Source organism: Hylobates moloch, unplaced genomic scaffold (genome assembly GCF_009828535.3).
Source record: "Hylobates moloch isolate HMO894 unplaced genomic scaffold, HMol_V3 SCAFFOLD_4, whole genome shotgun sequence".
Taxonomy (NCBI): Eukaryota; Metazoa; Chordata; class Mammalia; order Primates; family Hylobatidae; genus Hylobates; species Hylobates moloch.
The window spans coordinates 76,573,807-76,590,125 of NW_026652279.1; the positions used below are offsets into that span (position 1 = coordinate 76,573,807).

Sequence of the window (16,319 nt, forward strand, 5' to 3'; positions counted from 1 at the left end):
CTCCTGACCTCAGGTAATCCGCCCACCTCAGCCTCCCAAAGTACTGGGATTACAGACGTTAGCCACCATGCCTGGCCTGAACAATGTGTGTTTCTTTTTTTATACTACTTTAAAAATATGCCTTAAAATTATGCTTGGAATATAATTCATATAAAGATAATTTTGACTTTCTTGGTCCCTGGTTTATATGAATGGAGAGATTAATTTAAATAAAGTAAGTTGATATTGCTTTTAAATCTGGAATCTTGAGGAAGCAATTTTCACTATGTGAACCACATCATCTATAAATGAATGAAATGAGCTACGGAACATATACAGTTGGACCAGATTTGGTTATCCTATGAATACTAATAGCAGTTAAAATATTATTTAAGAATTTCATTTCCACCTAAATAACAATATGGCTAAGTAACAAAAGAGTTACAGTGATCAATGTCTAAAATATTTTTATTTTATAACATTTTATGTTGTCTTAATTTCTATTGTAATTGCATAATGTGGTGTATTAGGCAGGGTTCTCCTGAAAAACAGAAGCAATGTAATATAATCAAATATGCAGGTATTTGATTATCACTTGAAAACCACTCTTTAGTGAACAGGCAACCTACAGAATGGGAGAAAATTTTTGCAAGCTACTCATCTGACAAAGGGCTAATATCCAGAATCTACAATGAACTCAAACAAATCTACAAGAAAAAAACAAACAGCCCCATCAAAAAGTGGGCAAAGGATATGAACAGACACTTCTCAAAAGAAGACATTTATGCAGCCAAAAGACACATGAAAAAATGCTCATCATCACTGGCCATCAGAGAAATGCAAATCAAAATCACAATTAGATACCATCTCACACCAGTTAGAATGGCCATCATTAAAAAGTCAGGAAACAACAGGTGCTGGAGAGGATGTGGAGAAATAGGAACACTTTTACACTGTTGGTGGGACTGTAAACTAGTTCAACCATTGTGGAAGTCAGTGTGGCGATTCCTCAGGGATCTAGAACTAGAAATACCATTTGACCCAGCCATCCCATTACTGGGTATATACCCAAAAGATTATAAATCATGCTGCTATAAAGACACATGCACACGTATGTTTATTGTGGCACTATTCACAATAGCAAAGACTTGGAACCAACCCGAATGTCCAACAATGATAGACTGGATCAAGAAAATATGGCACATATACACCATGGAATACTATGCAGCCATAAAAAATGATGAGTTCATGTCCTTTGTAGGGACATGGATGAAGCTGGAAACCATCATTCTCAGCAAACTATCGCAAGGACAAAAAAACAAACACCACATGTTCTTACTCATAGGTGGGAACTGAATAATGAGAACACATGGACACAGAAAGGGGAGCATCACACACTGGGGCCTGTTGTGGAGTGGGGGGAGCGAGGAGGGACAGCATTAGGAGATACACCTAATGTTAAATGATGAGTTGATGGGGGCAGCACACCAACATGGCACATGTATACATATGTAACTAACCTGCACGTTGTGCAAATGTACCCTAAAACTTAAAGTATAATAATAATAATAATAAAAAGAAAACCACTCTTTAAATATTCAAGTATTGACAAATGACAGAAATAATCTGAGCTTTGGTTAGAAATATGTACATGCTTAGGCAGGTATATATTTATTTAGTAAATTAATTGAAAGTTCACAGTATATGAAACTTAGAGAGTGGCAAAAATATAGAAAGTGTCTGAAAAGTGTGAAATATAGAAAAAATGTGAAATAAATCCTAGATTCAAGGATGAAAGTTTTATGAGAAAACGTAACTCTTTGATAATGTGTTTACGCATAAAACATTGATTTAAAATGAAAGAAAAATTTGGAGGCTTAATCAAATGGAAATACTATATGCAAATAGTCAGCAGGCTATAACTGAAATGTAAGAATAAAACACAAAATGAAGTTTAATACTGAGCATTATATCCCTTTGCCTAATGCACATACAAATTTTTCACGTTTAAAATAAGGCTTTTTAAAATTTATGTATGTATTTATTTTTTTGAGACGGAGTCTCACTCTGTTGCCCAGGCTGGAGTGCAGTGGCGTGATCTCGGCTCAGTGCAAACTCTGCCTCCTAGGTTCAAACAATTCCCTGCCTCAGCCTCCCGAGTAGCTGGGACTACAGACACCCGCCACCACGCCTGGCTAATTTTTGTATTTTTAGTAGAGACAGGGTTTCACCACCTTGGCCAGGCTGGTCTTGTACTCCTGACCTCATGATCCACCCACCTCAGCCTCCCAAAGTGCTGGGATTACAGGTGTGAGCCACCGCACCTGGCCTAAAATAAGGCTTTTAAAATGTATTTAATCACTTTAATAATCATTACTGGGTCATAGGGACAAATATGATGGCTAATTCTTACTGAATTTTCAAAAAGTTGTTTTTGGTTATTGGTAGCAACATGTTGTTGCCCTCTCAATAATTATTCATTCTATTATTAAGGAACATATCTATACACATATGAGGGTATACTGTATTTACACATATATATATGCACATATCTATATAATTTCATAAAAACTTAATGATGCTTATCAAGTTCAGTAAGAAACATTTGTCAAATTCTAGGTATAATCCATTTTTTTTTGAGACGGAGTCTCGCTCTGTCGCCCAGGCTGGAGTGCAGTGGCTCAATCTCGGCTCACTGCAAGCTCCGCCTCCCGGGTTCCCGCCATTCTCCTGCCTCAGCCTCTCTGAGTAGCTGGGACTACAGGCACCCGCCACCACGCCCGGCTAATTTTTTGTATTTTTAGTAGAGACGGGGTTTCACCGAGAAATAAGTTGTTTTATGCTAATTTGGCAAAGAGACAACAGAAGATAGAAAATAAACAAATCTTAAGCAAAATAGTTTACTTTGTGACAAGGTAGTTATAGAAACCCTACTATCTATGCCAACTCATATTCTATTCAATCTAAAATTGGTATAGCCAAAGGGATTATTAGATGTATTTATAAATGGAGGTAAGAAATGTGAAGAAGCATTTATTGGGCACTGAAACATACTAAGTGCTTTACTTATTTATTTTAATTTTAACTTCAGTTCAACACAAATGACTGAAATTGTACTCATTTTAGAGTTCAGGAAAACTGGTCTCAGATCCATTAACTACACTACTAAAGGCCATGTAACTACTTAAGAATTGTAGAAGATAGTGAGTGAACACAGCTCTCTCTAATTCCTAATGTGATTCTCAATGTGGTGTGGTTCTGCAGCTGATATTGAATTTAGATAGGTTTTTAAATAAATCTCAGACAATTACTCAAAACTAGGAAAAATATTTAGAGAATCTCTGGAAAGAGACAGCCATAACTTTAGACACATTGGAGCAAATTGCTTGAAACTGAAAACAAAAATTGAATGGAGAGTATAAACATCAGTTGCTTTCTAGCCTCATCAAAGGTGATCCCTTAAATCATTTGTGATCTCTATATTAATAATATCTGAAATCGGCACCAACACTGTTTTCAAATGTTCACTTCTGGACCCAGGATTGGATCTCACTTCTCAACTATCTTGAAGTCAAGGGCAGCAGAGTGACTTCCTGGAGCCAGTGAAATGTGACTTAACATGGCACGTATCATTTTTAAGTGAAACGTAAGAACTAGTGCCTCATGCTGGGCACGCACACCCCTCCCCACCAGGAGTCTGATGGGTGGAGCTGTATGCTGTGAGATACACCATATGTCCTGTGGCCACAAGAAACTTTCCCAGGCTGCAGCCACTGGGGCCTCCAGAGCACGGCGGTTCATACTGGGTAATAGCTTCTTGCTATATGCCATTACTTTCTGCAGGAACAAATATCAATGCACTAAAATCCTCCAGCCTGCTAAAAATGGACTGTGTCCAATGACAAACAGAAGAGAACACTTTACACTGCTTTAAGAGAAACCATAATATTGTTATTTTATAGAGTTTTAAACAAAACAAATTTTTGTTTTCTAATACTCACAGCACTGATTCAGGATGAGGGAAGAAAGCGCCGGGTAGAGAATGGCAGGTCCCTGGCTAGGGCTTCACCCCAGGTCCTGAGCACACGGATATAGGTGAGGACAAGCGCTCCTGTTTTCATGCCCAAGTTTGCATTTTCCAAGACCACCTGGCCTGCCACGTTCCCTATCCTGTGCCTGTAAAAACCCCAAGACAGGCAGGCGGGCACACAGGTGGCTGGACGTTGAGAGGAACACATTGGCGGAAGAACACACTAGCAGCCGTACGGCACGCACGTTGAGAGGGGCGCACGTCGAGAGGAGCGCACGTCGAGAGGAAAGCAACGGAGAAAGAACACACAAGCAGCTGCACACATTGGCGGAAGAACACACAAGCAGCTATACGGCACGCACGTCGAGAGAAGCTTACGTCGAGAGGAGCGCACCGGAGAAAGAACACACCAGCTGCTAGACGTTGAGAGAAACACGCTGGCAGAAGAGCACGCAGGCAGCTGGATGTCGAGAGGGGCGGAAGAGCACAGCGACAGGCACTGGTGTAGACCAGCGGAACGACGTGGAGTTTGGCCCGGGAGGTTAGAGAAGACTTTGGCTGCTGGGCAGCCCCACTATAGGGGAAAACCACCTTCCCACTGCGTTCCCCTTCTGATCTCCCCATCCACCTCGCTGACAGCTACCACAACTCAATAAAAAACCTTGCGCTCAGTCTCCAAGCCCACATGTGATCCAGTTTTTCCCGTGCACTAAAGCAAGAACCTGGGATACAGAAAGCCCTCTGTCCTTGTGATAAGGCAGAGGGTCTAATTGAGCTGATTGACTCAAGCCACCTGCAGACAGCTAAGCTGAAAAAGCATCCTGTAACACACGCCCACTGGGGCCTCAGCAGGTGTAAACATTCACCCCGAGAGGCTGCATGGGTCCGCGCCCATGGTGCCCATAATTTGCCTGTTCCCCTGCTCCGGCTAAGGGTCTTGACCAGTGGGGCACTGAAGAAGCGAGCCACACCCGCATCGAACGCCCTGCGAGGAGGGTAAGAGAACTTTATCTGTTTTACCACCAAGACCAGTAGCTTTACTTCGTTGAACTCAAATATGAACCAAATTGTGTTTCGTTTGGGGAATAGCTAAGGATTGGGTATTGTCACTTCCTTCTTCTTCTAGAATGGATTTATTGTTGTTGTTGTTGTTGTTGAGACACTTTTTTTTTTTTTTTTTTGAGACGGAGCCTCGCTCTGTCACCCAGGCTGGAGTGCAGTGGCGCAATCTCGGCTCCCTGCAAACTCCGCCTCCCGGGTTCCCGCCATTCTCCTGCCTCAGCCTCTCCGGGTAGCTGGGACTACAGGCGCCGCCACCACGCCCGGCTAATTTTTTGTATTTTTAGTAGAGACGGGGTTTCACCGTGGTGTATATAAATTGTTTTTAATCTTGACTTACCAGTTCATCAGACATTATCATGTAACTTTGAATCCCAATAATTAACGTGGCCTATGTATTTCTCAGGAGCTACCTAATTTCCCATGTAAATAAGTTGTTGCTAGGTCTGTTCTACCAGATATTCAGAAATTTACAGAAAAGTGGAAACATTTGCATTAGATTCACACCATATGCATGTTTCTATTATGGCTGACACTGATTTTTTTCCAGTCCTGTATTATCTTCAGTGGGTACTGTTTCACCAGCTCCGTATCTTGTTTTCTTGTTGCTAACCTCTCTATTCTGTTCTTTGTTGTTTATCATCCATAGGATAAAAACAATCAAAATATTTAAATTGTTTTTCAACCTTTCTTCCCACAGCACCCCAAAACCAATTATCTGTTTCTTAAAAATTAAAAGCCATAGACGATTGTCTAAACCAGTCGTGTCCTGCCAGGCGCGCACACATGGCTTGCAACACAAATTCTTTCTCGTATTCTCAGTGTGAACCTCAATGTTTTATGTGCTGTTCTGCTACATATCCTCCAATCTCTAATTTCAAATACAACTTTCTCTTTAAAAATCCTTAGTGTTCCCAGGCAGCATTAATCACTTCTTATTCTGTGCTTCATTACATTCACCATACATAATATGATTATTATTATTTGTTTGAATGGCTGTGTCAATGAATAAAATCTGAGCTACTTATTGACACGAACCCTGTCTTTTTTTATTATTGTAGTCCAGATTTTATTGTGAGTGCATCATAAGTACATACTATATTTCTGTTTAATAAATGCTAAGGATTTTCTAATTAGGATACCTGCTATAAAATATTTTATTTCTGTTTCTTATCTCCAGGACCTGCCTTAAGTAAAGATAACTAGTATTAAAAGATTGTATACAGCGTCATGCCCCTTATCGAACCAAATTTTTTCTTCATAAATGATCTTTCCTTTCCACCTCCACCCCTTCCTTCATAAGGCACTTACTTAAGAATTTTCTATACAATATTCTTTCCTTAACATAGGCCACTGCTCTTTAGAAGGGATGAGATAAACTTAGGTAGAGATGGGTAAAAGTAAATGATAAAGTGCATTGTTTCATCCATTAATATTTACTTAAATATATAATGTTCAGGTAATAGAAGAAAACTATGCTGACGGAATATAGGACATGACTGAGCTGTTTGATGGTTGCTTTTGTTAAAAAAAAGTGAGCCTTACTCAAAGCTCCTGAAATTACATCCTGTAGAGTAATGTAAACTCATTAGCTTGCTCATATTCCAAAATGTTTAAACAATTTCTGTATTGCCTTTACTAATTGTTTGTTATAAAGTTTGAGTATTACCATATATTTTTTCTATCATCTTATTTGGCTGAATATGAAAAATGACCCCAAAAGCAAAATATAGGAAAAGGATGCCAAGAACAATTATTATTTGTAGAGAGTTCTTTTTGGGGGAATATTCCTATATACCTCCAACAATCGAGATCATCCAGAGTTGACTGCATGACTAAATATTATCTTGGGTTGAGTTTAATGATATGCAATGAGGTCTAGAGCTTGAAATAAATTGTATTTGAAACAACAGGCAGAAAAATTAGGTGTGTTAGAGAATATATAGTGTTAGAGAGAGTTTGATATAGAGAAAGCAAGTGATATTTTAATGAGTTAAGTTTATGAATTTATCTTTCTGCCGAAGGACAGTACATATGCTTTTTAATTTGTATTTTTTTGTCCCAATGTCATGTCTGCAACTACACGCAGCTAAAAGACACTGCCTTTCCAGCTAGGTTTCGTTGTTACGGGCAATGACATGAAAGGCTTTCCAGAACAGCCTGTTAGTGCCCTCTGTTGATGTTTTCAAATTTTCAGATCACTTCAGGAAAAGAAACCAGCATGATTTTTTTAATGCTTCCGAAATAATTTTCTTCAGAGGTAATGGGAATGAAGTTTTACTGTTTTCGTGATGAACTTTTTCACCCCTTAAAATGTGGATATGTGCAAAGGTGTTACTATCACACCGACTTTCCCTTCATCAGCTGTAGTTTTCCTTGGCTGGATGGACTTTATAAAAATAGAAAAGACACAGGAAGTTAACAAAAGTGCAAACACATTATGAAATTTCACAGATTAGTGCACAAACCATAGGTTGTTGAATAAATATCTGGGTAAATTCTAGTCAGTGTTTGCAGCCTGCAGAATAATCAAATGCTACCTACATCTTTCAAAGTGATTCTTTGAAATTATTTTATCATATGTGGAAAGAAGTTATGCCTGTACACTTTATTCTGATACCACATTGATCATTACTCATTTTGGCTTTTTATTTTCTCCAGGTTGCATACTTTAAAAAATCTGGGTCTGAAATATTTATTTAGTATTTCATTGATTGTTTTAAATGGGTGTGCCTATTTGGTCTACAATTAGATATGTAAATAAAGTTGAATCAATTTTCTAAGGATAAACCTTGCAGATAAAAGGCCTGTTGATTTTCATATAATGAACTAATACAGTCTGTGCAAAATTACTTATTTGATAGGCATTTTATTCTTTACCTCCCCCAATCTTTTTTTTCTTTTTAAATTTCTCTACTGTTTTATCCCAGTTGGCAGCTCTTAAACATTTTAATGAAAATTTGGAGATAATGCAATTTAGCTGTATTAAGAACTTTGCCTTTATTTAGGTGATAAACATTCTTTCTCATAATGCAGTGAGGCAAATTGAGACGGTGAGGACAGAATAGGTACATTTCTAATGTCTAATGAGTCATCTCTTCTTTTTAGTCCTTCTTTATTATATTTGAAGAGCCTATTCAGAGCACTAGAAATACTCATTTTCAATATGCCAAAACAAAAACCACATCCAAGAGCCAAATACAACTTATCTGAGGTTTTTCTTTTTGTTTATGTATGAGATTACAAAGCTAGCTCTTTCACTGTATTTACAGGCGTAAGAATCTAAAATTTTAACTCTGATTTTACAGATTATTTTATAAATAGTTATGAATCTAGTCATTTACTTGGTCAAAATATCTGTAGGTTGTACTCTGTATTTTACTCAGAGATTCCTTAATTATTTTTACTCTCAAAATAGTTATTTTTTAACAGTACTGGCTGCTAATTTGACTGCAAATTCTATGTATATAACTCTAGGTATGTTTTTACCAAACTAATTTGTCCAGTACCCCAACCTTTATATTTTATTTAAAATTTATTAATTTATAATTAAGCAATGTAATTTATTATAACATTAATAATTTATAATTAAATTAATAATTAATACTTTATACTTCTGTCTCTGGGAGAAATAATTCTGATGTAGAAAAAGAAGTATGGAGATATATATATGTATATGAAATATATATTTGCTTTTATTGCACTTAATGAATTTTAAATGCTTTTAAAATTATGTCCAAAACTCAGTAGCATCTGATGTAGTAATTTTTAGCCAAGTAATATTGGAAACTGTAAATGGAAAGCAAAATTTTGCCTCCTTGAAGGCTGTAGTGTTTTTATTTTAGTTTAGTTTATTTAAAAAATGGCCTCTGAAATTCATTTGAATCTGGTATTATGAAAATTTGCCTGACCTGCACTACGCATGAACTTCATAATTCCAAATAAAAAAATCTATAAATGAGTAAGAGCACTTGGAATGTAGTACAATGTTAGATGGAATGGTGAGGTGTTCAGAAGCTTTATCATAGTGATTCAGTAAAACTACTACTACTACTGCTACTACTACAACATACAAACACACACCACACATACATACTCACAAAGAGAGATCTTAATCTAATCCACCTAAGTCTTTTCAACTTCAGCTTCTCACTTTCACAATGGTGGAAAAAAAGGAGACATGAGAAAATTAGATGAAAATTAAATCTTTCTTATGTTCCGTGTTAGGTAATCATTCAAAAATATCCTAAATTATAACTGTATAAATTAAAATATACTGTAGATACAAGAAAAGATAGTAAGATAAGTGCAACAGTGTATTAATGCCAGAAACTATATATATTCTTATACAGTTGAGACCACAGAGTTGAAATTTCAAATGAATCAGGAAAGAAATAATAAAATGTATTTGAGCGAGAAACAAAACAGTATTGAATATGTTTTTGAATGCAGATGAAATCAGCTCCTGATTTTAACCAATGAATCAAATTAAGTTTTCAAAGCATTAACACTTTAACATATGAAACAGTAAAATTGCTTAAAGATTTATGGATAATTACTTACATAATTCTGAAATAAAGGTTTTTGTAAGTATGATTCCATATGTAAGCCCCATGAAAAATAATGTGGCATATTTGATTATATGAATTTCAAAACTTTTGTACAGCAGAAAAGAGAGAGAAACATACAGTTAAAATAGTTTCAAATATATATGATAGGTGAATTACAGATATATTTCTTAAAAAAAGATTTAATGAATAAAATATATAAAATTAACACTCTAAAATAAAACAGCAAAATTGCACAATAAATAACAGGGTGAAATATATGATCTTACTAGTATTTGAAAATTAAAAGCAATGCTTAATTGTTTTGCCATTGAAAAACAAAAAACTAATGTTTTCTCTTACCAGTAGTATGGAGAAATGAACATTCTCATATATTCTTGTTTGGAATTTAAATCTGTACGTAGAAAATCGGTGGTGATGATAGCTACAGGAGACACAGATTACTAGGCAGATAGGGGTAGGTCCCCAGTGAAACCCAACCTTCAAGTCAAAGGCAGTTTAAAGCCTGAAAACTGAGCAGCCAGTTCTGGATGGAGTTTATGACCAGAGTGAGAACTTTCTCAATGCCTTTTAGTCAATCAAATGGTGCTTTTGTTCAGGCCTGCCCATAGACCAATCAGCACACACTCCCCCATTCTGAGCCCATAAAAACCCTGGACTCCACCACACAAAAGCTAAAGAAAACCTAGGCAATACCATTCAAGGCATAGGAATGGGCAAAGACTTCATGACTAAAACACCAAAAGCAATGGCAACGAAAGCCAAAATTGACAAACAGGATCTAATTAAACTAAAGAGCTTCTGCATAGCAAAATAAACTATCATCAGAGTGAACAGGCAACCTACAGAATGGGAGAAAATTTTTATAATCTATCTATCTCACAAAGGGCTAATATCCAGAATCTACAAAAAACTTAAACAAATTTACAAGAAAAAAAATAACCCCCTCAAAAAGTGGGTGAAGGATATAAACAGACACTTCTCAAAAGAAGACTTTTACGTGGTCAACAAACATATGAAAAACAGCTCATCATCACTGGTCATTAGAGAAAAGCAAATCAAAACCACAATCAAATGCCATCTCATGACAGTTAGAATGGTGATCATTAAAAAGTCAGGGAACAACAGGTGCTGGAGAGGTTGTGAAGAAATAGCATGGTTTTACACTGTTGGTGGGTGTAAATTAGTTCAACCATTGTGGAAGACATTGTGGTGATTCCTCAAGGATCTAGAACAAGAAATACCATTTGACCCAGCAATCCCATTACTGGGTATGTACATGAAGGATTATAAAGCATGCTACTATAAAGACACATGCACATGTGTGTTTATTGTGACACTGTTCATAATAGCAAAGACTTGGAACCAACCCAAATGCCCATCAGTTATAGACTGGATAAAGAAAATGTGGCACATATACACCATGGAATACTATGCAGCCATAAAAAAAGATGAGTTCATGTCCTTTGCAGGGACATGGATGTAGCTGGAAACCTTCAGCTATAGAAAACTATTGCCTAGGTTTTCTTTTTTTAATTCATAAATTTTTTTTCAGGATTTCTGTAAGAAAATAATAAAGAATTTATAAGAAATTATTCCACATATTTTGGTTTACATGTTGCTACAACAGTGATTAATATGAAACACTTTAAACATTGATTACAAAGAATTAATTTTTAAATATATATTAATCAGAAGCATTCCACAAATTATATGTTAGAATATTGGGTAATCTGCACAAATGCTTATTAAAGCTAGTCATTAAGCCAAATGTACATGGTAATCCCACACTTTTTAATATATGTATGTTTCTGTGTGTGTATATATTTGTGTATGTACCCACACATAATTATATATACACATAAAATATTTTAAAATTACATATCAAAAGGTTGACAATATCTGTCAGAGTTGATTTTTTAAATGTTTCTTTGTTGATATTTTTTAAATTTTGTAAACATCTTTTTTTAAAAATAGTACTGTTTTTAAAAAATATTTAATATCCATCCCCTTTGCTCTTTTCCAGCAGTAGGTCCACCTTTTGGTACTTTAACATAGTAATGTATTCTATATGTGCTGACAAAAAGAATGACTTCAAACAGAAAAGAAATGGCAAAAAATTGATATAAAATTTTTTAATTCATGTTTATAAAGTAAGCATTAAAGCATAGTAAGTTGAAAAGCACCAATAACTCTACAACATAATAATTTTGGCTATGAATTATACAGAAAGCTTGTGTGATACAATGCAACATTAAGAATAATGATCTGTTTCTAAATCAAATGCAGTATACGTTCTTTTTTTCCACATTGATTGCTATTACAGTGAAAACTTCCTAATGTTTTACAGCTATTAGAAAGAACACAGTCTCTGAACAAAAAAGTAATTTAAGGTTTTCTCTTAAGATTTATCACACAATGACAATAAATCTTTTTTGTTTACCATTTCTAAGAGATTTTATCTTTGCTGGTAGAACTGTTTTTTATTTTTCAAATAACTTTGTAATAAAGAATATGTACCATGAGCTCTATGTCAATAGTCTGGAAACTCTTTGTCCGTGCATTCTTACCAGAAAAAAACGTTATGGCAATACCTATAATATGCATACGTCTGATTTTTTCCTTCATTTGGTCATATTGAGTATCGTGTATGCCTGCTGATATATCTCAAACAGCATTCTGCCCTAGTGATGTTTATCTTATAATAGTTGTATATACAGCTGTCAATCTATATGTTAAATGTGAAAAAAGTTAATTACTTTTTAAATACATGACACCATTATTTATTCATCTGATAAAATAAAATAGTGACAGTTTGTAAATGTCACATTTAATGAATTTCCATCAAGTATGACCCCTCTATTGTTCTAATATTATCACTTTAAAAATGTCATACACAGAAGAAAAGATGAAATTATAACCTTTCTGTGTAATGCATCTTTCTAAAGAAAACGATGCTACGTTTTTAAAATAAACATCTAAATAAGAGTGACTGAATTCATTTGGCTAGGACATGCACAACTGAAAGCAGAGATTGTTTTTCTTTAGTTTTAAATTTGACAAACTGTTAAGATGGGTGAGATTTTTCTCCTACTTTATAAGCCATCTTGTGGTGAGGGTACTTTCAGAGCTATCTAAAGAGAAAGCAATCAGGAAAATGTAGATTGAATTTATGGATACATAAACTTTGTATGGGAATCCAGAAGATGGTGAAATAGGCTTTATCTAACAGGAACAGCAGTGGGTCTGTAAGTATGAGTTACTTTCTTCTTGTCTGTTCTTCCCCATTGCTTTATTTCTTTTATTTCCAATTCCCATTAGTGAATTTGTTTGCTCAGTGTCACCTGATTTGAAACAAGTCATAACTTACTAGCCAGCCTATAAAGAAACCAATTTTGGTTTATGCATTCAAGGGTTTTGGAGAGGTGAGCAGAATTTAGTTCTATGAAGGGTGAATGCCCACTAAGAAAGCTATGGCTATAAATTCTTTCAAAACTAGTATGAAGAAAAAGACTTTAAAAATTTCTAATGTGGTTTGATGTGATATTTGTTTATTATGACAGTAGTACTGACATATTCCTTTGTTGTCTACCTTTTCTTTATCTCTCCTTTACTAACACATTTAAAAAAGTAAATGAAGAAAAACTGCTTTCTACCAGTGCATTCTAGACATTTCTAGTAGGTTTAAGCATATTAGACAATATATTTCACCTGTAAAAAGAACAATTTCATATGACTTAGCCTAATACAATGCATCAATGTAATCCTTTAGTAGAGAGAGTGCTCTGTTGGTATTTACTCATTATTCTTATCAAGCTATAAAGGAACTCTTTAAAAAGTGGTGAGCTACTGACAACTGTTTTTTTTTTTTTTTTTTTTTTTTTTGACAGGGTCTCACTCAGTGACCCAGGCTGAATGCAGTGGAACAGTCATGGCTCACTGTAGCCTTGATCTTGAGGGCTTAAGCAATCCTGCCACCTCAGCCTGCCTAGTACTGGGACTACAGGTACGTGCCACCACGCCCAGGTAATTTTTTATTTTTGTAGAGACGGGGGCCTCGCCATGTTGCCAAAGCTGGTCTTTAACACCTGGACTCAGGTGCTTCTCCTGCCTTGGCCTCCCAAAATGTTGGGATTACAGACGTGAGCCATCATGCCTGGCCTGACAACTTTCCTTTTTGTAAAATGAAGAAGCATTGGTACATGAATAATTAATGCCTCTTTATTCAGAATCTCTCTGCTGTTTCTCCACTTTTCAGAAACATCAAATATATTCAGCTCCCGTCTCTCTTCAACCATGTAAAATTATTTCAACAACTATCAGCAATTGAAGGTGAAACTGGCATGTCTGTTTGTTCTTCTCTTCCTGGTGTCAAAGACTCTTAAAGCATGCATATAAAATATGAAAGTAAATAAAATAATCAAAAATACTAACATTCAAACATTTACAAATCATTGTTCTTACTATCCCTTTTTTCTCTGGACTTCTGATAGAAATAAAAGTAGGTGTCCATCAAGTGTTAAGTGAATAAATAAAAAATTACCAAATTTTTATATTTGGTATATCTTATATTTCTATATCTATACAAAGAAACCTTATTTGGTAATAAAAAGATATGAAGTATTGATGTGCTAAGTCAAAGATTCCAGTCCAGTATTGCAGTACTGCATATCTATAAAACATCCTGAATATGCAAATCTATTAAGAAGGAAGTAGGTTAGTGGTTGCTTGTGGCAGGACAGGAGGGGGATATGGCATAATAGCCAAATGGTACAGCATTTATTCTTGAAATGATGAAAATTTTCTAAAATTGACCATTGTGATGGATGCCCATATGTGTGAATATGCTAAACACCATTACATTCTAATTAAATGAATTGTATGTTTTGTGAATTATATCCCAATAATACTTTTTAAAAATGAAGATTAGATTATATCATACTGTTACCAAAAATGTTTGTAAGAAGTAATCATGTCTTCCCAGGAAGACAGATTCCTTGAAAGTATGAGAACATGGAGGAGCTTATTTTCTTTGATGGACAACTTCACATACTCCCTGTTTGTATTTGGACAAAAAATTGACAAGGAAGTAAAATTATAATCTTACTTAGAATAACAATACATATTAAAAATTATAAGAGCAAGATAATATCATAACATATTGATAGTTTTTTATTTTATCAAACATCCTTCCAGAATATTATTTTATTTCAATTTTGAAAAGTTCATTTTGAACTTTAAGTTTGAAAATGTAGTTAATTCACTCATTGAAAAACTATATTTTAATATATTAGATATTCACCAAGATGAAAGCCTAAAATAGCATATGACCTAATGAGAGATAATAAGCAATGCATTACTTAATAAATATATTACAATAAATTGCAGAGAAGCTCCATGGAGTGCATAAGTAAAAGACGTGCCGCATTAGCTGGGCATTAACATAGGAAGAATTGGACAGGATGGAAATTAATGAAGAATTGTGGCAGATAGGCTTGAATGAGCAAAAGCAGTAAATTTTGATACAGTGGAGGTAAAATCAGACATAGTTTACATCGCCCATAGAGCAAAGATAGAAGGTTAAAAATGGAAAATTGTTGGCTAGATAAATTAGGATTAAGTGGGGGGAAATTTTCAAAGTTGTCCTAGGGATATTGACTTTTATTCCACAGTCCATAGAGAACAAAGGAAGGCTGTTAAGCAAGAAAGTAACGTGTTCACAGATATGCTTTGTAAAAGACTGGTATGTTAAGATATCCCAGAGGCAAGAGAGGCTACAGAAAGACAGATATTTGTCAATATGTTGTAATAAACTGAATGGAAAATTACTGAATTTCTAAATTAATGTAGTAATCACAGGGATGGAAAGGAAAGATATTCTGTGAACTTTCAGAAATGAATAATTGAGAGATGTGACGAACAATAGAGAGACACAGTGAAAATGATCAGAAGATTTTAAGTCTAATAACAAAGGTGGTGGGGCTATTAACAGACAGAAATTTGGTGATGGCAGTGGTGTGTGTGTGTGTCTGTGTGTGTGTGTGTGTCTGTGTGGGTGTGTGTGTTAGAAAGAGGGAGAGAGAAACGAGTGAAAGAGCTGGAACAACTGTTCAGTATACTTATAACAGAAATTTCAATGAGAAATGCAGAAGTGACGGAAAAATGGAAGGTTAGACATATAGTAATGAAAGTAATTCACAGAAATAGGTGGGTTGGAGTATTAGTTTATATTTCTCATGCACAAAAAATAAAAGAAAACTGAGAATTCATTCTATGGGAGTTCTCCTATTGAATGGATGTAACAGAGGAAAAAGATAATGCAGTAAATAAATTAAAGAGAACAGACAAGAATGTGGAAGAAATTCTAGGAAATTATGTAAACATTACACCTGGTCCAACCAATCCATGGGCCCTATGTAAATCAGACACCGCCTCCTCAAGCCTACCTATAAAATCTGGTGCACTCCTATTCTGGGACAGATTTCCCTTTTGGGAACCCCCTCTCTCCCGTAGGAGAGAGAGCTCTTCTCCTTTCTCTTTCTTTTGCCTATTAAACCTCCCTAATCTTCTTATCTTTAATCTTCTTGGCATGAGACGACGAATGCCCTGGGTATTTACCCCAGACAATGATGCCATTTCAAATACATGATTGTATACCAATTTCCCTTATAATTCACTTTTAC

The 16,319-nt window shown here is 35.3% G+C and overlaps 1 long non-coding RNA gene across 2 annotated transcripts in view; it reads left to right on the forward strand.

Moving 5' to 3' along the window:
* The first annotated feature begins 4,398 nt into the window (after positions 1 to 4,398).
* LOC131383379 (uncharacterized) overlaps positions 4,399 to 16,319 on the forward strand; it is a 223,783-nt gene continuing 211,862 nt past the window's right edge. Inside the window, exons 1-3 of one of the 2 annotated variants that reach the window (XR_009213367.1) lie at positions 4,399 to 5,005; positions 13,527 to 13,642; positions 13,895 to 14,029. This is a non-coding gene — a long non-coding RNA (uncharacterized LOC131383379). Of the gene's footprint in view, positions 5,006 to 13,526; positions 13,643 to 13,894; positions 14,030 to 16,319 lie in introns of those variants that run through there. The other variant, XR_009213366.1, reaches the window with a different exon arrangement.